We start from the raw sequence: 26,312 nt of genomic DNA, 5'->3' as shown, positions 1-26,312 counted from the left end.
GAGTTGTTTTTTTCCAAAGGCATCACTGTGGGGCACGTATCATTCATTTATAAAATTGCCTTTTATTCATTAAAAAAAATAATCAGAAAACTAGTTCATTTTAAATGTTATTCTATATGTGGACAAATCATTTTTGGGGACATTCAGAAAGCGTTTTATTTGTCTGCCGACGTACTAGCATGTCGTTTCTGCCCTTCTGGGGTGAAGATAAGTTATTAAATCATTTTTATACATTTTTGGGTGGGGGGAATCCGCCATAGTTTTCTTTTTACGCCATATATAATACATTTATTTTAGGGGTTATTATGCGGCAGTGCCCTATACAATATGTGCTTTTAAACTGAGTTTCTTTCATTTGATTGCATACATAATGCTTGGTCATGTCATGGTGGCCAGATAGGCAGAGAGAGGGGGCCCTCTTTCAAGCTCTGTAGATGTCGCGGTCACCATTGAAAGTGGCATCTATGGGGTTGGTTAAACGGGTGGGAACAGAGGTTTCTCTGATCTGGCCGCTACAGCCGGGCTCCCACTGCACATTCCAGCTCCTGTTCCCCACGATCATCATGATGTACCTGTAATGTCATGGTTCATTAAAGGGGCTGTACCACGGTCAGGAGCTCCGTGTATCCTGCAGCTGCTGGGGAACGAGGTGAGTATGTGGAGTTTGTTTTTTACTGCCAGTGAAGGGGCACTTTACTGGGCATATTAGAGTGAGGGGCACTTTACTGGGAATATTAGAGTGAGGAGCACTTTACTTCGCATATTACTGTCAGGGGGCACATAACTGGGCATAACTACTGTGAGGGGCACACAACTGGGCATATTACTGAGGGGACATATCTGGGCATAACTACTGTGAGTGGGCACATAAATGGGAATATTACTGTGAGGGGGGAAGAGCTGGCTATATTACTGTGAGGGGCACATATGTGGACATTACTGTGATGGGGCACATATCTAGGCATAACTACTGTGAAGAAGGCACATCTGTCCATAACAACTGTGAGGGGCACATAACTGGGCATAGCTACTGTGAGGAGGCACATATCTGGCCATCACTACTGTGAGGGGGGCACATATCTGGCCATCACTACTGTGAGGGGGCACATATCTGGCCATAACTACTGTGAGGGGCACATACCGTATTTTTCGCCCTATAAGACGCACCGGCCCATAAGACGCACCTAGGTTTTTGGGGAGGAAAATAAGGAAAAAATTATTTTTAGCTTTTGGTGGGTTTGGAACTAATGGTGGTCTGTGGGTGGCACTATTACTGGGGATCTGTGAAGGACACCGTTATGGGGGGATCTGTGGATGACGGACACTGTTATGGGGGGATCTGTGGATGACGGACACTGTTATGGGGGGGATCTGTGGATGACGGACACTGTTATGGGGGGATCTGTGGATGACGGACACTGTTATGGGGGGATCTGTGGATGACGGACACTGTTATGGGGGGATCTGTGGATGACGGACACTGTTATGGGGGGGATCTGTGGATGACGGACACTGTTATGGGGGGATCTGTTGATGACGGACACTGTTATGGGGGGGGATCTGTGGATGACTGACACACTGTTACAGGGGGGGGATCTGTGAATGGCACTGTTATAGGGGGGGATCTGTGGATGGCACTGTTACAGGGGGGGGATCTGTGGAAGGCACTGTTACAGGGGGTGGGGGATCTGTGGATGGCACTGTTACAGTGGGGGGGGATCTGTGGATGGCACTGTTACAGGGGGGATCTGTGGATGGCACTGTTACAGGGGGGATCTGTGGATGGCACTGTTATATATGTGCCATCCACAGCCCCCCAGCCCAAAACAGTGGCATCCACAGACACCCCCCCCCCCTTAACTGTGCCATCCACAGATCAGCTCACCCACCCGCCGCCGCCCCTAGTGCTAATATTACATGTCTTATTCGATTAAAATATATTAGATATGCCCCCTCACTCCTATATTGCTAATAGTACCTTACATCCTATTCCTAGCTTCTGTAATGCAGGCCGGGCGGCCGGCGCGTCACTCGCTGACGTCACTTGCCTGCGCCGCCTGCTTCATTCATAAAGTAGGCGGCGCAGGCACGTGACATCAGGGAGTCACGCTGCCGCCCGCCCGTCCTGCATTACAGAAGCTAGGAATAGGATTTAAGGTACAATTAGCAATATAGGAGTGAGGGGGCATATCTAATATATTTTAATCGAATAAGACATTTAATATTAGTATATCGGAGCGGCGGGGCGGGGCTATAGTACATTGATTGCACCGCCCCGCCGCTATTCCCGGCCCCCAGCTCCTCCTCCAGTCCCTCCCCCGGCCCCAGCGTACGCTACATCGCATCCAGCGATGTTAAATTGTCCGCATTCGCCCCATAAGACGCAGGGGCATTTCCCCCCGATTTTTGGGGGGGGAAAAGTGCGTCTTATAGGGCGAAAAATACGGTATCTGGGCATATTACTGTGAGGGGGTACAATGCTGGCATAACTACTGTGCGGCAGCATAAAGGGGGAATACATTACTATGTGGAGGCATTTAGGGGACTGGTGGGATTAGGTGTTTAGTTATGTTTTTAGGAGTTAGAGGTGTGGCCTAGTGCTGAAAAAAGTTGTATTCGGTCCATTCACACGGCGCAATTTTGTGGAACGGTTGTGGATACATTCATTTCAGCGGGGCCACAAAAGATAGAACACGCCCTATTCTTTTCTGCAATTGCAGACAATAGGCATTTTCTATGATAGTGCCAGCCATGTGCCGTCCACAAATTGCCAAACGCACACGGGCCGGCATCCATGTTTTGCAAAACACTGTGGTCTTCTGAATGAGCCCTCACCCTGAAGGGACGAGAAAAGAACAGGGGGTGACCAGGAGACCAAAGAAAGTTCTCCTCAGCTTCCAAAATGAAGGAAATCAAGTAAAGACAGCTCTGGAGCACAAACTACTGCTCTAATAAGTGACAGAGCAGGACGATTCGCGATAACAAGGACGGTTTCTTATTTTTCCACAATTCCTTTCTTCAGTGAGGGCTCCGCGGTTGACGCCATGTTATATAAAAAAGAAATTAGAGTACAACCCCGTGTAAGTTATCAGACTGGACCCCTACTTCATATTGTGTGACTGCACGGGGTATATCAGAGGCACACTGCCCGCTCCTCACCCGCTTTACCTCAGAGGTAACCTTCTCCAGTCACCACCACACAAACGGCGGGAGACCTGGATTTATAGCGCTGACGTCACGAGACAACGCTGCCGCCAGGCCCCACCCACCGGGAACACACGGGTAGGCGGGGCTTAGCGTGTTGCTGTATTGCGGTTAAAGCCAGATACATACATGAGAAAGAAAATGGCCTCCTCCTCCTCCCCTCAGAGAAAACAGAGTAGACAATTTGGTGAAAAATGTACATAGAGGTGACTGAATATAGCACATTACGATGTAGTTAGGTACTTCTGGTATGAGAACAGTTGTGCTGGGGTGACATTGTGTAGGACAAGGGCTCCTGCAGCTGACCCTGCTTTTCATCCTTGTGCTGTCTGCATTTTTTTGCGGATAGGACACTGACCCCTTTATTTCTTTAGGGCCATGCACAGAAAGATGTTTTTTGTAGATCTGTGTGGCCTTTCTGCAGTTTAGGCCCCGTGCACGCGACCGTAGTTTTAGTCCGCATCATCCCATCCGCATTTTTTACGGATCGGATGCAGATGAAAAACAGATATTGTCATTTGCATGAGGCCATATAGAATGTGTTATATTAGGGATTGCATTGCAGGTGAGAATAGTGCGGTAGTGAGAAAAATAAGCCATGTACGTGGAAGGTATCCATATTTTGCAATTCTGTGGTTGCAGACTGAAATACGGACACAACTGTGTAAGGCCTCATGCACACGGCCGCTGCTCCGCCGTTCCGTGCATTGGGGACCGCAATTTGCGGTCCCCAATGCACAGGCTACATCCGTAATGCGGTGAGCACGCGGCCGGTGCCCGCATGTTGCGGACCCGCTGTTTGCTGGCCGCAATACGAGCACTGCCAGGCAACGGCTGTGTGCATGAGGCCTTAGGCCTCTTTCACACGACCGTATGGCTTTTTCAATGTTTTGCGGTCTGTTTTTCACAGAACCATTTTTTGTTTCCGTTGTTTTTCCGTTCTGTTTTTCCGTATAGCATATACAGTATTCAGTAATTACATAGAAAAAATTGGGCTGGGCATAACATTTTCAATAGATGGTTCCACAAAAACGGAACGGATACGGAAGACATGTGTTGACTTGAATGGAGCCACGGAACGTGATTTGCGGGCAATAATAGGACATGATCTATCTTTCAACGGAAATACGGAAACGGAATGACTGGGTCAATTAAAGAAAGTGACCCAGCATTTTACTAAGCGAATCAGTCACTTATTTATGTTGCCCTTAGGCCCCGTGCACACGGCCGTGTTTCACAGCCGTGTGCGGGCCGTGGAACCGCGGCCTGGATCCCTCCTGAGAGCAGGAGCGCACGGCGTCAATGGTTGCTATGACGCCGTGCGCTCCCTGCTGCCGGCACAGTACAGTAATACACTGGTATAGATCATACCAGTGTATTACTGTATTGCGGCGGCAGCAGGGAGCGCACGGCGTCATAGCAACCAGTGACGCCGTGCGCTCCTGCTCTCAGGAGGGATCCAGGCCGCGGTTCCAGGGCCCGCACACGGCCGTGTGCATGGGGCCTTAGTTAGGACACCATAAAACTGGTGACAGGTTCCCTTTAATGAGTTAAAAGGGTTTTCCAAGACTTAGGAACTAATGACCTATCCCCTGGATACGGCGGGTCCACGATACACGGGCACTGGCCTGTGTGCACTCCGCATCACGGATGTGGACCCTTCTACTTGAATGGGTCTGCAATCACAGAGACATGGAACAGAAGCATGGATCGGAACCCCATTGAAGCACTACGGAGTTGAATGGGTCTCAATCCATCCCGGCTGCCTCACGGACGTTGCCCGTGCATTGGGGACCGCAAATTGCCCCGATTAACGGAACGGATGCACAACGTTCGTGTGCAAGAGGCCTAAGTCTTCAGTATCTGATAGGTAGGGGTCCAACACCCACCGATCAGCTGTTTGAGAAGACAGCAGCACTCCTGTGAGTGCTGTCGTCTTCTCTCAGCTCGCCAATCACAGCGCCGTGCAGTATATAACTGTTCTGCTTGTTATTGCACTCAGCCCCATATACTTCAATGGGGCTGAGCTGCGCTTAGGCCACGTGACCGATGAACGTGTCGTCACATGGCCTAGAAAAAGCTGTGAGAATAGTGTTTAACGAACTTGCGATTTGCAAATTTGGCATTCGGGTTATCTAAGAATTCTATAATGGAGTCTGTTACCACGGACCGTAACGGAATTCTATGACGGCATGTACCACGGATGCCTATAAGAGGTATTCTGTATTGCATTCCGTCATGGCCAGCACAGACTTCTGTTATGATGGAATGCCTCTTATAGGCTTCCCTGGTACATGCTGTCATAGAATTCCGTTAGGGTCCGTGGTAACGGACTCCATTATGGAATTCTTAGATAACCCGAATGCCGAATTTGCAAATCGCAAGTTCACTCAACACTATGTGCGAAGGCCTCATAACAGCTGATCAGCGTAGGTCCCGGATGTCAGGCCCCCACCGATCCGATACTGATGACCTGTCCTTGGAAAACCCCTTCAATTGTAATGTCTGCTTGTTCTTCCCTCTTGATCAGGGTTTTTGTTCTCAATTTTGGTACATCATACATTGAAAATGGCGCAGATTTATTAGATGTAGTGTGTGTTTAGCATCATGTGTGCAATGAAGTTTTATTATCACTGTAAAAACATTTTTGCAGAGCTTTTTGTCGTAAAGACGCCAGCTCCAGATGTTAGCTGAAGGTCTCTGGGAAGCATGAAACGCAGAACACAAAGACGCTTTTTTCGCTACTGGCCTTTTTCTTTATTAGGTGTCTTTTTTTTCCGTCTTTTTGGCTCTTCTTTTTATAAACCCAGCATGTTGGAGCTGTTGGTGTTTTTTCAGGTATTTTCACCTTTTCTGTAAGAGAAAATCGCCATGAAGAAAACGCTAGAAGGTAAACACACTTTACTCCTCTATTTGTGCCACACTTTGCTACTTTTCACCTCCCACAGACGCCACGTTTACTATCATTTACGCCAGAAACTGGTGTAAAAGACAATTCAAATCTACACCAGGTCATGGCTTGGCTTTGCGCTAAACCCTCAGGGCATTATTCCTGCACTAACCTGGTATTTGCCCTTTAACCCCTGTACAGGGATCTTCCTTGTATGGCATCACAGGAACTATTGCGCATGCGCCGGCTAACAACGCGAAAACACAACAAAGGAGGCGGTCCATCGTCGCATGCGCAATAGTTACTGTGATGCCATACAAGGAATGGGCATCGCAGTGCGCATGCGCCGGCCGACGGACAGAGTGCGCAGGCGCGGGATCTCAACGGAATTACAAGCTATGAGAAAGGCGGTCAGAGCGAAAGGATGGGTGGGGGGACGCAATGAAAAGGCTGAGCAAGCAGGGCACCTAAGAGAGTAACGCCGCCCCTGGGCACTTGCAAGCCCTCATTTGCATATCTTATAAAGATCGTTTTTGATGGATTTATAAGAGCAGGAAAGATGCCAGAGGTAATGTTTTGATTAACTGTAAGCATGCTAGAGAGCTGTGGGAAGGGTTAAAAAAGTGAAATGCTGGTGACAGACTCCCTTTAACTTGGCTGGATGGCTGGGAAACTGTACCACAATCGCAGAAGCAGTCTGGACAGTCTCTAATACTAGAACTGAGGATATTAGGCACCACAGAATAGGAGACACTAGGACAGAGATGGGGAACCTTTTACAGACCAAGTGCCCAAACTGTAACCCAAAAAACACTTATATATGGGAAAGTGCCAGCACGGAATACTACAGTCCAGTATAGTATATCTTCCATGTACTTTATCATTTAGCTATAATAGCCTTACTACATTCAGTGTGCTGCCTGTGCTGTCCATAGCGCGCCCTGCACTGATGAATGGCAGGAAAAGTCTAAGCCATATTGGTATACCATAGACCTTTATCCAGGGAGTGGGTGCCCACAGAGAGGTCTCTGAGTGCCGCCTCTGGCACCCGTGCCATGCCATAGCGTTGCCACCACTGCAGTAGGAGATTTTGCCGTCAGGTAGATGCAGGAACCAAGGCTGTAGCACAGACGGGCAGACAAGGAGAAGTTAGAAGTGTTGTCCAAGGAAAAATATTCTACAGTTTTCAAACCAGCCCCTGGATCTAAATACTTTTGTAATTGCATGTCATAAAAAATGTATCATAGCCACTGAGTTATTCAATAAAATGTATCTGTATAGCGCCACCTGCTGTTTGTTTGTTTGTTTTGTCTTTGACCTGCTCACTGAGAGGGCCGCACATGCTCAGTTTCATCCTTCAGCTGCCTCCTGAGCTGTGATAGGGAGAGCATGGACACGCCTCCTTAGCTGCAGCAGAAAAGACACTCCCCTTGAGCCGCCAGCCTGATATAAATCTAGCAGAGCAATGAATGGGGAGATCTCTGGATCCATGTGAGGTACAGGGCTGGTTCTAGCTTTGTTAGAAAGAGACAGTCATGTACTATATGATGTCTTTTTTATTTTTATATTAGTTATGGGGTAATCCCTTTAAAGGGATTCTGTCATCAGATTTGTGCCCTATAAGCTAAACATATGGCCATGTCGGTGCTAATAACATGAATCCTAAACTGCCCTTATTAAACCTGCTTGTGGCTCTATTAGCCCAAAAAACAGGTTTTTATAAGCTGTCACTCACCTACCTAAGGTGCCCAAGGGGTTTTACGTTAATCCAGGATGCCCGCCTGCACCCCTCGCCGTCTGGCGCCGCCTTCCTCACCTCAGCGCCGCCTACTCAATCCACCCGTCCCTCTGCCAGATCCTGCGCTTGCGCACTAGGCTCAGCCTGATGCGCCGCGGACTCCTGGCAGCGGCTTCATTGAGCGAAGTGCGCATGCGCCGGCCTGATACGCATGCGCATTTCGCTCAACGAAGCCGCTGCCAGGAGTCCGCAGCGCATAAGGCTGAGCCTAGTCCGCAAGCGCAGGATCTGGCAGAGGGACAGGTGGATTAAGGAGGCGGCGCTGAGGTGAGGAAGGCGGCCCTGGGCACCAGACGGCGAGGGGTGCAGGCGGGCATCCTGGATTAACGTAAAACCCCTTGGGCACCTTAGGTAGGTGAGTGACAGCTTATAAAAACCTGTTTTTTGGGCTAATAGAGCCACAAGCAGGTTTAATATGGGCAGTTTAGGATTCATGTTATTAGCACCGACATGGCCATATGTTTAGCTTATAGGGCACAAATCTGATGACAGAATCCTTTTAAATACAAACTTGAACTAAAACTGAATGGTTAAGGGAACATATGCTGGACAACACAGGTAAATTGCAAGGAAACCATTAAAGCATAGTCTTCCAAAACCGTCACAGGGAACCTAGAAGCTCAGGCACCCTCTGCCTGGAGAGGGTGCCTAAAATATCCCAGGACCCTCAGCCATTGGCTGGGGAAGGATTTGCCGATGCGTGCACTGGACCTTTAAGAGGCCACAGGTGAGCACGCGCATGCCCTAAGGGAACGAGACTGGAACAATGGAGACTGCAGCTTGCAGAAGACGCCAGGCAGCATGGTGAGACGCATAGCAACCAAGCGGAGGAATATACACATTGTTGTTGTAGCTGAGCGGAGCCGTCTGGCAGGGAGGGGAGATCAGTGTCGATAAACGGCCAGACTGCGATGTCCAATCCCCACCAGACAACCCCCCCTTTTTATTCACAGAAACCCAAAAACCTCCATCTCGGCGTTTAGGCCCCTGGGAAAAATTGTGTCATACTCAAAGATTCTGCGGGATTCCTGTCTTGACATGTGTGCTATATGGTTTCCCCCTCTCTATACCTTCTTGACCCTTTTAATGGCCGTAAATTTCAGGCCAGTTGGATCACAATTGTGTTTCATTTTAAAATGTTTAGATAATGAATGCGTCTCTAGACCTTTCCTGATATTTGCCACATGTTCCGCTACTCTCTTTTTAGCGTTCTTTTCGTTCTGCCAATATATTGCTTCCTGCACCCACATTGTAGCAAATATATGACATCAGTGGAACCACAGGTCAAGCATTCTTGTATCTCCAAACTGAAAGAGTTTACTGTGGACACTACTTTTGTGTTTTTTTGGGGGAAACTAGTGATCCTACAGTTAGCGCATCTGCCACACTTGAAGAACCCATTCACTGCCAACCAATTTTCTTTTCGATGGCTATCTTTCCTCACTTTTACAGTCGGGGCTATTTTCCCAGCTAGATTACTGGCCCTCGTATATGTTATTTTGGGTACCTCACTCAGAATAGGACCAATCACCCTGTCATTCAACAGATGCCCCCAATGCTTCCGAATACTCCTTTCCACCACCTAATACTGAGAATTGAATAGAAGGATGATCCTCATTGTTTCATCTCGCGGTTGGGGTTGACTGGCTAAGAAAAATTATTTTCTTTCCGTTCTTTTTACTTTTTCCAATGATTTGTTTATTACCTGGGCTGGGTAGTCCCTTGCCAACAATTGTTGTTTCAGGCCAGTGGCTTCTTCCTCAAATTTGCCATCATCCGTATAGTTCCGCCTCAATCTGCGGAACTGACTGGTGGGTACATTGATCAGCCACCGTGGAAGATGGCAGCTGGCAAACCTGATGAAGCCGTTTTTTGCCACTGGCTTGAAAAACGTGTTGCAGTGTAGTTGGTCCCCCTTCACCCATATCTCCAGATCCAAAAATTCGACCTTTTCTTTGCTAACATTAGGGCTGAATACGAGGTTCCTATCATTATTATTATTACTCAGGAATAGATCAAGGGATTCAGTAGTATTCTGCCAAATGAACAGAATATCGTCTATGTAGCGCCGCCATAACACCAGATCCGCCCCCAGCCTGGGAAGAATGACCTCCCTTTCCCATTGAGCCAAAGAAAATTGGCATAGCTGGGGGCGAACTTGGTGCCCATGGCGGTGCCAGTCCGCTGTACATAGAACTCCTGCTCAAATGAAAAGTAATTATGGGCCAGTATATACCTGACTCCTCCCAATAGGAATTCTAACTGTTCAATAGAGAGGCCGGCATCTCCCGACAATTGCTCATGTAGTGCTTGTATACCCTGGGTATGATCAATCACTGTGTACAGGGATCCGACATCCAGCGTCCACAAGATCCATCCGTCTGCCCATTTAATTGTTTCCAATGTTTTGATAATGTCGGTAGTATCACAAATGTAAGATGGCACTTGCTTAACATAAGGTTGAAGCCACTGGTCAATGTACCTCGATAAGTTACATGATATGGATTGGATACCAGATACTATTGGGCGACCTGGGGGTTCTTCTAGATTTTTATGGATCTTGGGGGTGCAATAGAACATCGGAATCCTCTTCTCAGTGTCCAGGATAAACCTAGCTTCCTGATTGGAAAGAAAGCCCTCTTGTGATCCCTTCTCACAATAGCCCTTTAGGATCTTATAATACTCCAATGTCGGGTCTCCCTTCAATTTTTGATAGGTATTCTCTGATCCTAATTGTCTATAACATTCTTTCAAGTAATCTGCCGTATTTAGTATCGCTACCGCACCACCCTTGTCGGCTGGCCTAATTGTGATATCATTGGCCTCTTGCAGTGATTTGATTCCCTTAATTTCCTCTTTGTTTAAATTTGTATTGACCCTGTGGCTTTTGATTCTCCACAGATCCCGCTCTACATTATTCTTAAACGTGGCCATTTCACTACTGATCTCCTGCCTAGGAAATTTTCTAGATCTGGCCTTCAGATCAGTGTGTAGATATTTACTTGTATTCCCTTCCATGTCCATCTCTCTATTAATGGGATTTTTTAGAAAATATTTCTTAAGACATAGTCGTCGTCTGAACTTCTCCATACCAATGTATGTGGCAAACTTGTCCAGGGGATTTGTGGGGGCAAATTTCAAACCCTTATTTAATAACTGCACCTGGGTATCTGTGAGTACAGTGTCACTTATATTTATTACATTGGTCGTTACTTCTGTTAATTTCTGTGATTCCTTCTTACGTGCATATCGTCCTCTCTGAATTTTCCGTTATGCTCGTGTCGTTTTGACCTGATCGGTATCGGTGTATAGTGATGTGCTGTGTCCTGATAATGCCTGTGCTCCTGTCTTTGTGACTGGTGATTCCCCCTGTCCTGTGCATAATCCCTCGGACGCTCACTCAAATTGTAATCGTGTACAAAACTGTCACCACCAGACATCTGAGAAGCTCTGACAGACGTCCTTCAGAACCTCCTCCTTGAGGTTCCTTTTGTTTTGCTTTCATTTTCTCATCTCGTTAGCCTCTCTCAGCTGTCATGTAGTTGCACAGATTGCATCCCTTTAAATCCCTTCCCTTACTGCATCACTTTGCAGTTTATAGAACTTCCTGGAGTGTGTGCATGTTGGATGCTACTGCTGAGTCTTCTACAGATAAGTTTTGTTCATTCATTTGTGTTTTCCTGTTTGCTGGATCCCAGGTGACCCTGACTCCCTCCGTATCAAGTGTAGGGAGCCGGTGGTCGTGTCCCCTCACTATTATAGGGTGTTCAGGTGTTGTACAGTCGAGGATATGCGATCATCTACCATTGAGATTTTTGCAGAGATTTTTGCATAGGCTGAGCAGTTAGGGAGAGAGCCAGGTCTGTTGCAGGGCTATCCCTTTGGTTCCTTAGTTTTGGATCCAGTCAGTCGGATCTTCATTTTGTGTCTTCTAGTTTTCTGTACACCTTCCGTGACAAAAACCCTGTGTCCTGTGATTGTGTTTCTTTGTCTCCTGCCGTGGTGGCGTGGGAGTACATGTACTCCTCGTACGTGCTTTGTGGTGTGGTGGAGTGAAATCTAAAAAATGTGGTGTTGCCAGTGTTTCAGTGAAATTTTAACGTTGTCAAATTGTATCCCCTGTGTGTTAGGGTACTTTCACACTTGCGTTGCTTGATTCCGGCAGGCAGTTCCGTTGCCTGAACTGACTGCCTGATCAGGCAAACTGTATGCAAACGGATGTCATTTTTTCTGACTGATCAGGCATTTTTCAGACTGATCAGGATCCTGATCAGTCAGAAAAATGCCTGATCAGTCAGAAAAATGCATTGCAATACCGGATCCGTTTTTCCGGTGTCATCAGGCAAAACGGATCCGTTTTTTTTTTTTGTTTTTTTTCATTTTTAAAGGTCTGCGCATGCGCAGACCGGAAGGACGGATCCGGCATTCCGGTATTTTGAATGCCGGATCCGGCACTAATACATTCCTATGGAAAAAAATGCCGGATCCGGCATTCAGGCAAGTCTTCAGTTTTTTTCGCCGGAGATAAAACCGTAGCATGCTACGGTTTTCTCTTTTGCCTGATCAGTCAAAACGACTGAACTGAAGACATCCTGATGCAAACTGAACGGATTACTCTCCATTCAGAATGCATGGGGATATGCCTGATCAGTTATTTTCCGGTATAGAGCCCCTGTAACGGAACTCTATGCCGGAAAAGAAAAACGCAAGTGTGAAAGTACCCTTAGTGTGCTCGACCTCCCTTTGTTCATAAACCTCAGTGACTTCTTTCCTCTCCATATGGTGCAGTTTCCTAGACTTTTTTCCTATTATTTCTCTTTCCAATGAGTCCAAATTTTTGCAAATCCTCTCATGCCATTTGCGGACTACATCGGTGTCTGGGAATGCTTCTATCTCTCTTTTAAGGGTGTCTATCTGCCCCGTCATCTCCTCTGTCATTTGAGTGCGTCTTCTAATAATCATTTGTATAAGGGCTCCTGACTGTATTTTCAGGAAAGCATCCCATTCCTTTTTCAATTTGTCATCCACCAGATCCGATGCGGGTATCTTGGTGAGTGTCAAACCCTTGGGGATGAGGCCCTTATCCAACTGACAGCAGCGTACCAGATGGCCCTTAATAGGGACAGAATGTCACTTCTTACCCCTCAAAAGGATGTCCCCATGGCTGATGGATCTAAAGAAAACAGGGAGATCCGTCTCATCAGCACGTACAATGGTTGCTCCTCCGCAATTAGAGATATTATCTCTAAACATTGGCATATATTGCGGATGGACCCAGATATTTGTAAGGTCATAAAGGAGCACCCCAGCATCACCTACAGGCGTGGCAGGAGTGTCCGTGACCTTATGGTGCATAGCCACTATACATCAATGGCAAGTTTAGATGTGGAGGATGCGTGGCGTGCCCCTTTATGACCAAGGCAAAAACATTCAGGAGTAACAACACCGGTAAAACATACACGGTAAATGATTTCATTAATTGTAGAAGTATGGGAGTAGTCTACAAGATTACATGCGATTGTGGAAAAGAATATGTCAGTAAGACAATTAGAGAAATAAGGAGGAGAATAGGAGAACATGTGGGTGACATAAAAGACGGTAGAGACACACCAGTTTCACAACATGTCAACACTGAACATGATGGGAGGCCTGATTGTCTCTCCTTTATGGGGATGGAAAGAATCAAGCCAGGAATGAGACGGGGGGATATTGACAGGAGGATCCTTCAATGTGAAGCGAAGTGGATCTTCTATCTTAAGACGGTCCACCCCTCCGGTCTAAATGAGCAACAGAATTACAGCTGCTTCATATGACCCCTGTCTATACCAAATGCTTTGTAGCAGGATACCATCATCCACAAGTGCATTGAATAGGAGTCCATCTACCTGTCTAAGCTTCCCTAAATTGGTACATGCTCATCTATTTACATGAGCATGCGAAGTATGATGGACGATTTAGGCAGTAAACAAATAGTAAGCATTCACATGGCACTGCTATAAATAGCAAAGACGAACTGTATTGTAGTTTCCCCTTGGTTTTGCCGGTTGTTACTATGCCGGGTATCTTGGTATGTGTTTGGCTATCCTGTCAGATTAAATCCATATTTGCGATTCAGCATGAATAAAATAGCAGGCAAGTTATCATTTGCAGCTTCATCGGGCCGTGCGGATGTGAGCTTGGATGTTGCCAAGTAACTGGTGACGCTCAGACGCAGGTCCGTACCTCACTTCCGGTTAGCCCGCACCATGTGAATCCAGCTTCCGGTCCGGTGGAACGCATCGGACAGGTGAGACAGGTAATCAGGGGGGCGTACACCCACTGGGAAGTAGGGTAATATAAGGAGGTGGACAACACTCACCAATTGCTCACCCAAATCACCTCTGTTTGAGGTGAGACACACAGCTGACATGGGAAACTTCCCGTGATACGGCATGGATAAGATTTACCCACTATCCAGAGTGAAAGTACGAGGCTAAAACAATCTTCATCTTTCAGTAAGTAATCTGAGTCCTTACTAAATTGATTAACATCTGGTACTCAGTAGTATATGTGACCTATGCTTAGTGTATGTTTGTAACTTTGTTTCTAGTTATCCCTGAATACTGTTGTGAAGTCCCCTGATGAGGTCTGAAAAGCAAGACTGAAACATGGCATGTAGGGCTTTGTAATTAGGGTTAAGTACAGTACCAGGCCCATACTGAGGGAAAGGTTCGGTATGGGGTCGCCCCTGTCGGGGCGGGTGCTCCATGTGTGTTAGGCAGGTGTTCAGAACAGCCCCTAGCCCTCATATAGGTAGGAAAGCCATAATAGGGTTTAATAGGAGTGCCAATACTGCCACCAGACACAAGCACCTTGGTCACGCCGGTTCCAGTTACCACCAACTACCAGGACCTCCCTCCACAGGTTGTGGAACCCACAAGACGTGGTAAGATCCACCCATTTATTCACTTAATGTGATTTATAATAGTGGAGGTACATGTATTTTGTTGTCTCTCACCCAGTGGTACCTATTATATTTTAAATGACTCAGTAAACGTTATGTTTTAAGATACCCAGTTCACAAATTAATTTTGCGGTATTGAGCCCCTAGGACGAAACTCAATACCGTAAAAAAATAACACTAGTGTGAAAGTACCCTAACCAAAAAATTGCATGCAATTCTGGCATTTTTTAACATTTTTTTTATTTTTTTTTGTGGGAACCCTAAAAGGCTCTATTCCCATCAGACTATTGGTTGACAGATGTTTTATGTCAACCTTGTAGTATAGGTTTCTTTGGGCTATGCCTTTGTATTTGACTAGTCATCAGTGCTGGCACATAACACCTCCCCAAAAACATGCAGTCTCAGGCCCCATGCACACGACCGTCTGTGTTTTGCAGTTCGCAGATCTGCAAAATACGTGTGTGGTCCTTGTTGCATTCCCATTTTTGGTGGGACATGAGCATAAGACATGTTCTATCTTTTTCAAGCAAAATGCGGACCACAGACCCATTGGGTCCACAAATAAAATGCAGACTGCACATGGACCACATCTGTAATTTGCAGATCTGTGATTTGTGGACCCAAAAAAGAATACAGTCGTGTGCATTATGTCTACGTTGGGAGTATGCGCTATGAGCGTTCCCTGACGTAGAGGCTATGTTCCTGAAGTACATATTCTATACTTTTCCATGACCAGCCAATAATCCAGAACATTTGATAATCTGTCACTTCTATCACACTGAGGCCACTGATACATCTGTCACACTAGTGCAGGGATCAGCAACCTTCGGCACTCCAGCTGCTGTGAAACTGCAATTCCCAGTATGCAAACATGCTCAGTTGTTCTCCTAAGGCCTCATGCACACGACAGTGCAATTGTTTGCGGTCCGCAAACCGCTGATCCGCAAAAAAACACGTACCTGCCAAAACGGACAAGAATAGGACATGCTATATTTTTTTTGCAGGGCCTCGGAACGGAGCAACGGATGTGGACAGCACATGGAGTGCTGTCCGCATCTTTTGCGGACCTAATTGAAGTGAATCGGTCCGCACCCGAGCTGCAAAAACTGCGGTTTGGATGCGGACCTGAAAAACGGTTGTGTGCATGAGGCCAAACTCCCACAGAAGTGAATGGAGCACTCTGGGAGTTGTAGTTTCAGAACACCTGGAGTGCTGGGGGTTGCTGATCCCTGCAATAGTGCATATCTAGGCCATTTGCTCTTCCGGAGCTGGGGAAAGCTGGGTGACAACATCTGCTGGAGTTTTAATTGTGGCCATGCTGGCTGTCACACAACGTTCCCAGGAACATCTTAAAGGAATTTTTAGTTGACAGAAGAGGACAACTCGAGGGGTTATATTTCATGCAGATTTTTGGATTTCTCTAATAATAAGTTTTGTGGCAGTAGAAGGCCGCCATCTAGACTGAGCTCAGAGATCATTGCTCCCTCGTGATATCGCGGCGCTCAGAGAAGTTTAATCTCCTTCCAGCATGAGTATTAAATATTAGCGGACGCTTTCTTCAGTGGAGTCCTGAGGGATCAGACAACTCTGAAGTACGTTACATGTTCCAGGAACATCAGATAGCGAACGTAAGCGCGCCAGAACGTTTTTTTTTTTTTAGTACTTTCCAGGCGAAGTGTCTGGCCTGAAGAATGACTTAAAGGGGCTGAACAGAGTTAGAAAAGTTTTTGCCAATAACAGCGTCACCCTTGTCTTCAGGTTGTTTGTGGTATTGCATCTAAGCCCCATTCCCTTCAGTGGAGCTGACCTGCAATACCGTACAGAACCCATGGACAGGAGGGGTGCTATTTCTGCAACTTTTTGGCTTAAGGACCTCATAGCTGGAAATCTAGACCCAAAGCCTTCAAATATTGTACTGTTTAGGGTGGAAATGGCGGATATGTGACAGGTACCACATAATGCAATTGTTGACTAAGTGCCATGAGAAAACCCTTTGATCTGCCATCCGGTAAACCAGCACAGAGGTGAAATATAATGAATAAGAGCACTGCTACACGTACCTGCCAGCGCACAGCTGAGCTGGGGCTGCAGTGCGGAAAAGAGCAGCAGGGCCAAGTGGATAACTAATGAAAGAAGTGGTAGCACTATGTCATTAATGGCTGTGTGGACTGCTCAAAAACTGCTCCGCCATTGACAAACCACAACGAGGTGCCACTTTCATTAGTTATAGGCACCAGGGACGGACTGGCGATAGACCCTACAGGGAAATATCCCTGGTAGCTGATGCCCAGGGGGGCACCCAAGTCCTCCTGATGGCCACCGGCCAGGTACATAAAGATCTAATGCGCTCAGTATTAGGGCTCATTCACACAAACGTATGTGTCCTAATGCACGGAGAAACGTTCGTGAGGCCTCCGGGACGGATCCAGACCCATTCAGCTTGAATGGGTCCGCATCCCTCCGTTCCGCAAAAAGATAGGACATGTTCTCTCTTTTTGCGGAACGGAACCCCACAGAAGCACTCTGTAGTGCTTCCATAGGGTTCCATTCCATGCTTCTGTTCCGCACCGCATCTCCGGTTTTGCGGACCCATACGTCCGCAATGCGGAAACGGAACCCATACGCGCGCGAGCCCTTAATGTAGGAGCATCGGGCACCTATGCACCTGGCCAGTGGCCGCAGCTGCCCCCCTGAATTCAACTGATCACCGTCCTCAGGATGACTATACAATTTCATACTGTTGCAGAATTTTGTACAGCACTGTGGTATTTGGTTCTGTATTATGATATTGCTGGCCACGCCCAATTCTGTTGCCTTATGTCAATTTGGACCCTCCTACAACATGGGACCACTTTTAGGTTTCAGGGCCACTTTAAGTTCCCATTCTGCCCCGATCGGCATGACCCTGCTGTTTTTGACCACATTGCGACCACCTCTTGGCTCCAGCTCCAGGTGTATGTGGGCCTTTAGGTGATAATATCAGAGCCGATGTCGTGTCAGCCCCACATTGTAACGGGCCCATCAAGCCCAGTGGTACTAGGTATCTTCTATGCTCGCAGTGAAGTTCCTTTCATCCAACATCTAAACTGCAAAAACACATGTGTGTGTGTGTGTGTATATATATATATATATATATATATATATCTATCTATCTCAAATGTGGATGGTTGACAAAAATGACCGCTACTTGGAGCTCCTTTAAAAAAATAAAATAAAATGATATACTGTATATATAATTTTATTGTATTATTTTTTAAAAGGAGCTCTCAAGAAGAGGTCATATTTGTCGACCATCCACACTTGATAATCCAGAAATCTGCTCCTCAAGACAGAGGCAAGAAAAAAGTCGGGTAACCATTGATTTCCAGGCTCCTAATATTGATGACGTATCCTCAGGATAGGTCACCAGTATCCGATCGGTGGTGGTCCGACAGCCGCCCCTGCCTTCTCCATTCAGCTGTTCCCTCCAGCTGCAGGCACCAGAACTAGCACTTTGAAAGTAGACTGGAGCACTGCTCATTTCAAACTATAGTGGCCCGGTCCAGGTCCCTGCAGGCGCTGGTGGCTGCAGGTAACAGCTAATCCTTGGGGTGTCGGACTTTTATTGTACTATGGGATGCACGTAAACTGGTGTATGGCCCCCCCTCCAGTCACAAACCATGCGACCGGGGGGCCATACTCCCATTTAGGGTCCATTCACACGTCCGTAAGTGTTTTGCGGATCCGCAAAACACGGACACCTGCAATGTGCAATCCGCAATTTGCGGACCACACATCACAGACACGCTAATAGAAAATGCCTTTTCTGGTCCGCAGTTGTGGACAAGAATAGGCCAAGAATAGGATCTCGAAAAAACGGATGTGGATCCCAAAAGTGTGGATGCGGATCCCGGAAATGCGTATTCGCATCTGTTCCAGCCCCATTGAAAGTGAATGGGTCCGCAAATTGCGGAACGAATGCGGACCCAAATTACGGACGTGTGAATGGACTCTTAATGACAGAAACGTGGAAATTTGGCAGAATGTGATTGTCACAGTGGTGAATGGCCGCACGCTTCTACCTGCATATCCGTTTAGCTTTTAACAATCAATTTGAGAACAAGACCAATTTTACAGCAGAACTGGAAGAGTGGTGAGGGGGGTCATAAATATGATGTCAGATGGCACCATTTCTCTAATATTTCCTTATCGCCATTTTCTTTACCTGCAGATGGTGGTTATCGATCCCACGTGATCCCACTGCAGTTGATCTGGGAGGACACCGATTTCTCTTCAGAGGTGGACGATGAGGTAAGCTGAAGCTTGTGGATGTGCTGTTCCCAGCCTGTCCCTGTGGCGCAGATATACAGCAGAGTGCGATGATTTTTCGGAATCTGTGGAATGTTGGATCAGTCATTTTTAACAATCTTTTGATCCCAATCTGCTCTTAATCTCCTTAACTTATTGCGCACTGCTTGACGTCATCACTGTACATCAGCGTAAGTCTTATTGGCAACCACTGCAGGGGTTTATAGCTGCTCTCTAGCAGTCCTAGCGTTATATTTAGGAACCAGGGGGCTCAGGATGAACAATTGCACTATTTAAAAGAAATGCTGTACGAGATTATTTTTTATCCTCCATGATGCCAGTCTGTGATATTTCAGCCGTTGCAAAACTAGAAGTTCGAGCTTGCCCTGTGGCCGTGGATCCACAGGTTGGTGACCACTAGGGCCACAGTTTTGCAGCTGATGAAATGACCGTATTGTTCTTCTTTCTCTTTTTTCTCATAAATATTGATGAGGGTTCTTTCTGCCTGACAGGTGCAGTGTAATAACTGACTGACTATCTAAAATATACAATCATCTATCTGAATGAAGAGCTCTTTTATCTGTTGGGATCAAAGCACGCTCTCTGGGAGGATCGGACACCTGCGCTCATAAAAGACGCTTTATGCACAATTCAGAGGTCCTGTTAACCTCTTCAGGGTCTGAGGTATAATGCTGACGTATAAAGTAGGTCCTCTGAGGATGTATGTAAAACTTAGGGTGGGTTCACATCACCGTTATGGATTCTGTTTTTGTTTTCCATTATAACATGGTTATAACTGAAAATAACAGAATCCATAAGACGGAAGTCAAAACGGAATGCCTTTTAAAGGCTTCCATTTTGCATTCCATCATAATACAAGTCTATGGGCAGCATAACGGATCTGTCCTGGTTTCCGTTATGCAAGACTGGACTCCTGCATAATAGAAACCAGGACGGATCCATTATGCGGCTCATAGACTTGTATTATGAAGGATCAAAACGGAATGCCTCTTAAAGGCTTGCGTTTTGACTTCCGTCTTATGGATTTCGTTATTTTCCATTATAACTATGTTATAACGGAAAACAATAACAGAATCCATGACGGTGATGTGAACCCGCCCTTAGACATTTTAGGTAGCTAGCTGCTATGGTGCCTGGCAAAGGCAAATGCCATAGCCTCCTAATTCTGGTAGTGTGAACCTGCAAAGACCTTCCAGTATCCATAGGCCCCACACAATCATCAAAAAAAGAAAACCGCAGGCCAAGTGAGCAGTCTCTCCGCTAAGTGATAAAGAAAGGGGGCAAAGAAATTTCGGGTGTAGATTTGTGAGCATACATGACGGGGCATTGGGCAGTTTATTGTTAAAGGGCATCTGTCAGCAGATTTGTGCCTATGAAACTATGTGACCTGTTACATGGGCACTTGGCAGCTGAAGGCATCTGTGTTGGTCCCATGTTCATATGTGTCCACATTGCTGAGAAAAATTATGTTTTAATATTTGCAAATGAGCCTCTAGGAGCAACGGGGGTGTTGCTGTGACATCTAGAGGCTCTGCTCTCTCTGCAACTGCTGCACCCTCTGCACTTTGATTGACAGGGCCAGGCAGTGAAAACATCATAGTCACCAGATCAAATCTGATTTGTGGAATGCTTATAAAACTGTCACGGTACCTTCTGTGACAGAGGTCAGAAGATCGGAGAGACTGACTGCACGTGAGGTTAACTGACAGTCTCTTGATTCAGTGTTGTGGTTTGGTAATGACTACACCTCTTGTCAGGTGCAGCTGGCGTTCATTACTGCTTCCCTACTTAGTTTGGTCTCACACTTCATACCATGCAGTTAATATTCTCTGCTTGGATTTGGAAGAGTTGGTATGTGGACCTTAGAATAAGGGTGTTGGAACCGCGCTGCTCGGGGCTATGTGGTCCGTTTCGCCAGTGGATATAGCAGGGCACCCGCGTCTCTCCTCTTCACCTAAAGGGGATCCAATCCTTCACAGACCGCCTCCTCTACAGGGTCAAGAAGATTTCGCAAGATAGTGAAGTACCCTCCGTTATGTTGGTTTAAAAGGTTTTATTATACTCACAAGAGTTCACAGAAAACAGGCATAAAACACAAAAGAACCGTCACGTTCCTGCCCGACCCGGGTTTCGCTCACTGGCTTCCTCAGGGGCGACAACTGCGCATGTCCGCAGTCAGGCCCTTTAAATAGTCTGGCCTCTTATATCACAAGTGCCGGAATCGGCCCAAATTGCATTTTCATATTCACTTTTGCAAGTCAAACAAACTCAATAAATAATAAAAGCATCCTATATATTCAAATTATAACATTTTCTTTTAAAATACACTCTTTTCTTTGCCGTTGTTATACAAAGGATCATCTGTCTTATTGCACACCCGCATCTTGCATATCACCTAAACAAGCTCTTTTTCGTTCCGGTTTACATAATCAAATATTCTAGTCTTCTAGGGTCACTCGATTTACATTTACTGTTGCATGCACATTTATCATTACGTTTCCCGTTGCATCATTATGCTTGCCGTTACATGTGATCCCACCCTCCTATGCCCACGTCATTCAGGTGTTCTCAGCCCTCCTCCCTCACAATATCCACGTCACCTAGCCTCGACGCCCATCAGGTGGTCACGCCTATTGACGTGCCTCAAAGGTCCTCAAGAAGGATGGAAGAGAACTCACCAAGTGACATCATAGAAGAGGATCGTTCATATTATGCAGGGTTTTAAATCAAATTCGATATTCAGGCCCCCAGGCTGCAGGGTCCCCAGCTGGTAGATCCATTCTACTTCTTTTCTATTGATCTGTGCCAGCGAGTCCCCCCCTCGCCAGTGCGGCTTGACAACTTCCACTCCGGCAAACTTCAAGCCCCGCGGATCTTTCCCATGCATAAGTTTGAAGTGAGCCGACACACTGTGAGTCATCAGTCCCTTCTTAATATTCCGTATATGTTCCTGAATCCTTATTTTTAATTTTCTCACTGTCCTGCCAACGTACTGGAGCTCACAAGGACACTCCAGCACGTATATGATCCCCTCATTTTCGCATGAACACGTCCCTTTTATGCGGAACTCTTCGCCATTTTTCTTGGATATCATACAGTTAGTGTTTTTTAGACGTCCTTTACTGTCCCGGTTTCTGCATCCAGTGCAGAAGCCGCACCATGTGAATTTTCCTCCATCCTTCTTCGGTTTTACAATTACTGGGGGGATAGCGCTATGAACCAGCTTCGTTTTAATGCTCGCAGCTTTCCTAAAGATAAAAGAGGGATTATCGGGAATGACCTTACCTAACACTGGGTCGTTCTTTAGGACGCGCCAGTTCTTTTTCACCGCTTTTTTGATCTTATCGGCCATCGAACAGTACTTTGTCACAAAAGAGAATCTGTAGTCTTGTTCATTCTTTTTCCTTTTTATGTCCTCCCTGTCTTGCTTACATTCATTCTCTTTCTTTTCTTCCTCCTCTACCATTTTAATACATGTATCCAGGACGACTTCGTCGTAACCCCTTTCAAGAAACCTATCTTTTAGCACCTTACACTGTGTCCTATAATCTTCTACTGCTGTGCAATTACGGGCCATCCTTTTAAACTGCCCTTTAGGTATGTTTTTGAGCCATGGCCCGTAATGGCAACTTTTCGTATCGATATATGAGTTCACATCAGTTTCCTTGAAGTACGAACTGGTTTTAAATCGCCCCTCCTCTATCTGTATGCATAAGTCCAGAAAGTTAACAGATGTATTGCTGACTTCCCCCACAAAACGCAGGTTCCAGTCGTTCATATTTAGTCCCTGGATAAAGGTCTCAAGTCCCTCCCTCTCTCCTTCCCACACCAGGAGACAGTCATCTATATATCTTCTCCAGAGGGTAAGCTTACCCCCTGGGATATCTGCTCCTAGTGTGGGAAGGATGGTCTTCTCCTCCCATGCCCCCATAAAAATATTGGCGAAGCTGGGGGCGAATTTCGCCCCCATCGCCGTCCCGATGCACTGAACATAGTGGGAGTCCCTAAACCAGAAGTAATTATAATCCAAACAGTATTCGAGACATTCCAGGATAAACTTTCCCTGCACATCTCCTATTTTGGGGTCATTCCTGATCCTGCTTTCCACCGCTTCTATACCTAACCCCTTTGGGATAACGGTATACATAAGATTATAGGACACAGTGTAAGGTGCTAAAAGATAGGTTTCTTGAAAGGGGTTACGACGAAGTCGTCCTGAATACATGTATTAAAATGGTAGAGGAGGAAGAAAAGAAAGAGAATGAATGTAAGCAAGACAGGGAGGACATAAAAAGGAAAAAGAATGAACAAGACTACAGATTCTCTTTTGTGACAAAGTACTGTTCGATGGCCGATAAGATCAAAAAAGCGGTGAAAAAGAACTGGCGCGTCCTAAAGAACGACCCAGTGTTAGGTAAGGTCATTCCCGATAATCCCTCTTTTATCTTTAGGAAAGCTGCGAGCATTAAAACGAAGCTGGTTCATAGCGCTATCCCCCCAGTAATTGTAAAACCGAAGAAGGATGGAGGAAAATTCACATGGTGCGGCTTCTGCACTGGATGCAGAAACCGGGACAGTAAAGGACGTCTAAAAAACACTAACTGTATGATATCCAAGAAAAATGGCGAAGAGTTCCGCATAAAAGGGACGTGTTCATGCGAAAATGAGGGGATCATATACGTGCTGGAGTGTCCTTGTGAGCTCCAGTACGTTGGCAGGACAGTGAGAAAATTAAAAATAAGGATTCAGGAACATATACGGAATATTAAGAAGGGACTGATGACTCACAGTGTGTCGGCTCACTTCAAACTTATGCATGGGAAAGATCCGCGGGGCTTGAAGTTTGCCGGAGTGGAAGTTGTCAAGCCGCACTGGCGAGGGGGGGACTCGCTGGCACAGATCAATAGAAAAGAAGTAGAATGGATCTACCAGCTGGGGACCCTGCAGCCTGGGGGCCTGAATATCGAATTTGATTTAAAACCCTGCATAATATGAACGATCCTCTTCTATGATGTCACTTGGTGAGTTCTCTTCCATCCTTCTTGAGGACCTTTGAGGCACGTCAATAGGCGTGACCACCTGATGGGCGTCGAGGCTAGGTGACGTGGATATTGTGAGGGAGGAGGGCTGAGAACACCTGAATGACGTGGGCATAGGAGGGTGGGATCACATGTAACGGCAAGCATAATGATGCAACGGGAAACGTAATGATAAATGTGCATGCAACAGTAAATGTAAATCGAGTGACCCTAGAAGACTAGAATATTTGATTATGTAAACCGGAACGAAAAAGAGCTTGTTTAGGTGATATGCAAGATGCGGGTGTGCAATAAGACAGATGATCCTTTGTATAACAACGGCAAAGAAAAGAGTGTATTTTAAAAGAAAATGTTATAATTTGAATATATAGGATGCTTTTATTATTTATTGAGTTTGTTTGACTTGCAAAAGTGAATATGAAAATGCAATTTGGGCCGATTCCGGCACTTGTGATATAAGAGGCCAGACTATTTAAAGGGCCTGACTGCGGACATGCGCAGTTGTCGCCCCTGAGGAAGCCAGTGAGCGAAACCCGGGTCGGGCAGGAACGTGACGGTTCTTTTGTGTTTTATGCCTGTTTTCTGTGAACTCTTGTGAGTATAATAAAACCTTTTAAACCAACATAACGGAGGGTACTTCACTATCTTGCGAAATCTTCTTGACCCTGTAGAGGAGGCGGTCTGTGAAGGATTGGATCCCCTTTAGGTGAAGAGGAGAGACGCGGGTGCCCTGCTATATCCACTGGCGAAACGGACCACATAGCCCCGAGCAGCGCGGTTCCAACACCCTTATTCTTTGATCATTCAGTGTGAACTACCTACCACACCATATCGGGACCAGCAGCGCAAGTACTTGTCCTTGTTGGGACTCAGGATTGACTTTTTCTTTATATATATCTCGTATATATTGTTTTATATTTGGTATGTGGACCTTACCTGTGTTCCTGCTCATTCATTTTCTATAAGATAAGTTGTACTTCTCGTTGTGTTTGGTTGTTCCCCTGTGCTTGTTGTTACTAGGCCTCAGGGAGATGCTGGTTCGTTTACCTGGGAAGGAACCAGTAGTCTCATTCCCTGCCACTACCTAGGGCATTTCAGGGCTCCTAGGGTCTAGGTTCCGGAGTATGTATTTTCCCACCTTCAGGGTCTATACATACTGACAGGAGTCAGGGCCAGGTTTAGGGGTTTCCTAGGAGGTGACCCTCCCCTCTCCCTAGCCTTGAGGCCTAGTTCTGTGTCCCTCCCCTCCCTTGTATTCGTGACAAAAACAGGATCACACCCACAACGCTGCCACCAGCCAAAACCAGGAGTGAACTCAAAATTTAGCTGTTATATCTGTCCTTTATACTTTCTCTCCTTTTTGTAACTTTTTGGCTTCAAAAGCTGCATCAGGAAACCTGATACCATACCATTAAAGAGTCCCTGTACTTTCACACAATTTCATTGCATTCAAAAAAGAATGGTGTAACTAACAAATTTCACTTCATTTAAAAAACATACCTGCATCCACCTGAAGAAAAGCTGTAAAGTCATGACCACTAGGGGTCTCACCTCCACCTAAGTTGCAGTCCACTGCCTGTTCTCAGGCCCTGATAACAGAGACAGAAGATGGCTGAGAGGAAGTGTGTGTGTGTGTGTGTGGGGGGGGGGGGTGTCAGAGCTAGCCGAGACCATGAGCCTGATAAAAGAACTGCTTCTATACTGCTTCTGAACATCAAATGAGCCTCCTGCCTTTCTGTAAGTGTGATTTATCCCTGCTCTGTGAGCTCCAGAGCTGAAAACAAACATAGTGTGAAGTAAGGGAAAGGATGTCACAGCAGTAACAGTGCTGGCAGAAAGGAGACTCCCCCTGCTTCTGAGTGAAATGCATCTAGATATGCAGCTTAAACAGGGAATAATATGGGTGGAAAAAAAAAAACATTAGGGAAGCCCAACCATAACTGCTCCTTTACAGTTATGATTGTACAAAGAAGCACAGCCATTATGCAAACATTTTTTGAAAACTCAGGTACGCTTTAAATTGATGACATTTTCACAATCAATAGAAATGAGAAATACCCTGACAGATCTACAAGCGGTGAAGTGTGCTGTGGGTTCTAAAAATTGCAGCATGCCATGAACAGTGATCAG

This window comes from Bufo gargarizans, chromosome 6 (assembly GCF_014858855.1).
Source record: "Bufo gargarizans isolate SCDJY-AF-19 chromosome 6, ASM1485885v1, whole genome shotgun sequence".
In the NCBI taxonomy this organism is placed as follows: Eukaryota; Metazoa; Chordata; class Amphibia; order Anura; family Bufonidae; genus Bufo; species Bufo gargarizans.
Note: the sequence above shows the minus strand (reverse complement) of the source record.